This window comes from Nicotiana tabacum, chromosome 10 (genome assembly GCF_000715075.1).
Source record: "Nicotiana tabacum cultivar K326 chromosome 10, ASM71507v2, whole genome shotgun sequence".
Taxonomy (NCBI): domain Eukaryota; kingdom Viridiplantae; phylum Streptophyta; class Magnoliopsida; order Solanales; family Solanaceae; genus Nicotiana; species Nicotiana tabacum.
The window spans coordinates 96239785-96244362 of record NC_134089.1 but is presented as its reverse complement, the minus strand read 5'-3'; the positions used below and the strand labels follow the sequence as shown (position 1 = coordinate 96244362).

The window sequence follows — 4578 nt, the reverse complement described above, 5'->3', positions numbered from 1 at the left end:
ATGGGTTTCGTATTACTTGTAAATATTTTTCCCTAGTAAATAGAAAGTTTAATTATAAAAAAAAAATATTCCTTGTGAAAGCATCTTAGTTTGTCCCTTTATCATCCATTTATATAACTGGTATATCTAACTAAATTAGCGCTAAAAGTCACAAGCGATAATAGCAATATTGTAGCCACCATTAATAATAGTTACTACATTCATCCAGAATCTGACCCCAAATAAGAAAATATATTATATTTAATTCAAAAAAACAAAATATATCTCATTAAATCTTAACAAACAAAAGGAAGTATCAAAAATATTGATGTCATAGTAACTAAACTTATATTGATGGTATTCAAATGATTTCCGCAACTTTTCGGTCATTTTGAAATCTTCCACTTGCTAAATTATCAAATATCAACCTGTATGACCTGAAATTATTAAAATAATTGTGTCAGAAAATAAAATACAATGTGAAAAAACATCTTGAAGATTACATTGCTATCACAATTCATAAAAAAAAGTCATTGTCTGCACTTGGGGATGTCATTTCTGCATTAGCCTCTAAGACAACCCACATTATACAAGTATTTCTCCTTTCATTTGTGAATGTGATAACCACTTATTACTATCTTTCCTTTAGATAACATTGACCCCCTGTGTACAACAGGAATTCAAAGCTCACTTATATGCTGCAGAGTTCCCTGGGTAAGACTCTTTAAAGCATATGTATCATTACTTATCAGATAATTCTGAATTTTGTGAACCTTAAAAATATTAAGCCATCAATTTAGATTCCAAATGAACCTGGTGAAACAACAAACTAATTCTCTCAACATGATTGTTAATCATTTTCTTAAATTAACTGAAATATCTCATGTTATAGATATATGGATCTATGGAAGATTCTATACTGTAAAAGTATAAAAATGATGTAATTTCCTATCAGCTCTTATTACAAAATGCTATAGAAAATTCCGGTGAATCACGGAAGATAATTTAGAAGACTAAAGCATCACCAAACATTTAACTTGAGATGAATTTATATTACCAAGTTGGTGTTTCAATTTATCTTTTTCCTTTTTTTAAAAAAGCAAATAATTGGTGAGAACATAAATACAAGGCACGGGTATCTTACCAAATAGTGGAGCAAGCTACTGCAACTGTTCAAAATGCACAAAACTATGAAAATGCAGTTTATTATGTCTGCTCCTTGACTAGATTTTGCTCCCATAAATAATGAAATATTAATTTATCCTATGATAGCAGATTCTTAAGATAGTGGTACTAAGGACCACAAAATAATAATGATATTGCTGTAGTGCCCAGGCTTGTAAAAGATATATTTATATTTTACAATGATTCGGAGGAAAGACTTGACTCAGAACGTAACATAGGAGTAGTTGTAAATAACATATTTGTGTTTTTAGTGGTACCTGTTGTGAAGAGCCTGCCCAGCAACATGTGGAAAAGGTATGTAATCAATTCAATCTCGACTCTTCAGTCTCCTTTGGCACAAGAGTTCTCAAACATAAAATTAAGAAGCTGGCTATAAATATATACTATGACACATTTGAATTGTGAGCATACAACACTTTTTTTCTACACAAATTCATAGCATAAAGAATTGAGGTTATACTTTTTTCTGTAGCCACTCATTGGTGGTTTTATATAGGGAAAAAAATAAAGAAAACTGATTGTGACTGCATTAATTAGGTAGTATACTTTGCATCATCTTGTAAAATAAGAGAGGTGAAATTATGTAGATATAATTTTTGCAGCACGCCATCAAGTACTAGTCATTGGATTCATGCATTAGACATAATCCTTGTAAGAGCATCTACGTTTTCACCTGCATATTATTCAGGACACTTCAGAAGCTTCAGACACTCATAAAACTGCAAAAATTCTATAACTTCCCAATGGCTGAGAACTACCACACAAAAAGCCATGACCAAAATGGTGTTCAAGATGCACAAGTGGCTGACCTAATGGTACCACTTTCTGCACAAAGTCATCTCAACCAGCTTCTCCACCTTCATAGGCTTATCTTCTCGTATAATATCCCGGTACACTATATTGGAGCAACCACTCATATTCGCCAGGCTGAGTTTCGTGTCCATGGTTTTGAACCTCTCGCAGCTAAAAACCTATATTTTCATGAATTCCCTACACCACTTTTTGAAAATCCCCCTCTAAATCCTAATGCGTCTTATAAGTTTCCTAACCAATTAATCCCTTCATTTTATGTAGCAATACATCTCCACGAGCCAGTGTGCTCACAATGTTGTTTAACTCATGATAGGCCCAGAGAAGTGGCTTCAACTACTGTAGCAGATTCTTTTTCTGTAGGTCCCCAGAGTTAGTAGACCATTTGTGCTTGCATAGCCATCAAACATGAAAGATCTGGAGTTTATTCTTAACATGTTAGATAACAATACTTTTATTGATCGGAATTTCATTAAAAATGCCTAAAGCTTATGTAATAGAGTTACCTGTGCACATGAGGTGCCATTGCTACTTTGAGTCATAGATACATTAGGAGCATATTTGCGCAAGAATTGTCTCATTTGTTAACAATATCATGATAAAACTTTAGTTTATGCACAGTAAAAATAGTAATAAGATGAAACAATGAAACATCTAAGACTAGAGTATACTCAGAGAACACGGACAATTACTTATTCCAAAACCTACTTCATAATAGAAATCATGCAATTTTACAGCATTCCTTTACACCATTTACTAAATGAAACATCTTTCAAAGGCTTTTTTGATTTGTTTTAGTGAATGTATCTATGCAAAAATAACCAAATCCACTAAATATGGGATAGTCCATCTTTTCATTCCCCGTGTATAATATTTGAAATTGTCAAATATGAATAAAATTTCCTACATCTTGTGTGCTTATGTAATAGAGAATTATTGAACTCCCCTTGTCCTCTCTCCTCCTCTACTCCAAGCCTTAGGTGTCAATTTTCTTCTTGTTGTCCAATATCGTAACACAAGGTATAGGCTAAGACCATGTTGGTTGCCAGAGAAATTGGTTCAGGTATTGCTATCCAATGCGGAGCTGGCTAGACTAAGCAAGGATCTAGTATGCAGTTTTTTCCTATGATATGTACCTGTGACTCATCATTCATCCTGCTGATTAATTCTATCAATTATGCAGGCAATATTACGATGTGATCTGCCATCCTACATGGTTTTTTCCCCCTGATGAATCGATATTTAAGAAACCAGAGGTGAGTCAATATTAATATGAAATAGCTTTTCCTCTAGAAATTCACTTTATGACAGACCATGTTTGCAAGCATCCTAAGATCTACAGTAACAAGCTAGGCTCATTAAATCTCTACAGATAGTCCTGCACTATATAATTCCTTTTGGTCATATAAAATATCAGAAGGCTACCCAAATTAAGCTTATGGTTTATAAGACACTAGAGAAGAATTTCTCCCACTAAATAAATTTTAACTATGAAAGGCTACCCACAAGCTCTCTTTTCAATGGAATTGAGATGTTTTGTGGATTAACTATGCCCATTTTGGACACACTGACAACAGTGTTAAACAGAAATATGCGCAAGTATCAAGTTTATCAATAGTATTGACGGCTCACTTAAATACATCACAAAATCAATTGAAACCAACAAATACACAAGTGTTTAGAGAAAATACTTTATAGTGTTTAGAAGTTTTCCTACTTACTAAAATCAGTCAATTCATGGAGGATTAACAGGCCAAGGGACAAAGAAAAAAGGAGTTATGCACTTGTGCTCCCTCATTTTTTGGAAGCTTAACTATTTATACCTAGTCAATCCAACACTAGGATCAACTTTTTTATTTGGTGATCACTATGGGAATGACATTACATCATGTAATTTTGCAAAATTTGGGGAAGACAGATGAGAGGGAGAATATTGACAACAATTTTCGCAAAATTTGCCTGGGGAAGAAGAGAAAATTACCTGTGAATTGGGAAAAAGATCGTCGGAGCTGTGGCACGGTGAAGATTGCCGCAGGCCACGGCGATTTTGTTAACTATTGTTAACTGGAGAGATTTAGCAGGCCGGAGACTGTTGAAATGGAATAGGTTTTGTCATTTTTTTTTTCTTTTTTGGCAAAATTCGTATTGGCAGAAGGGAATAGTTTCTTTTTTCTAATTGGAGGGAATACTTAATTCTTGTCCAAAATATTAGAGGGAAGATTTTAATTTACTTTGTATGGAGGGAAAGATAAAATAACAAAAATTGGTACTATTAGTTAATGATTTTTAATGGCAATTTATTTTAGTGTCACTAAAGAATATCTTTTATTGGCCAATGATCATATGCCGCAAATATTTCAGCTTAAAGAATCCATTAGCGACAATTACCTTATTGCCGTTAAATAATTGTCGCCAAAGGCCCTTCAAGTTCATATTATCTTATTCGAGGATCTATATGTATAAATAATAATTCATTCCATGTAATTTTTTTCTCAACTATTGTATCTTGTCTCCCCCTCATGTTAGAAAAACTAACTTGCTTCCTCAACTTTGGAAATCCATCTTTGTGCATTATGGTGTTAATGAAAATATACACCGCACATC

The 4578-nt window shown here is 33.3% G+C and overlaps 1 long non-coding RNA gene across 2 annotated transcripts; it reads right to left on the bottom strand.

Moving 5' to 3' along the window:
* Window positions 1-1535: 1535 nt before the first annotated feature.
* Window positions 1536-4213, bottom strand: LOC142164711 (uncharacterized). Of its 2 annotated transcripts, none has more exons than XR_012695649.1 (2): window positions 2481-4213; window positions 1536-2391 (listed from the first exon to the last, which is right to left on the bottom strand). It is a non-coding gene; the product is annotated as an uncharacterized LOC142164711 (long non-coding RNA). The 2 variants fall into 2 exon arrangements; XR_012695650.1 differs by having other exon boundaries at window positions 3956-4213.
* Window positions 4214-4578: the final 365 nt, after the last annotated feature.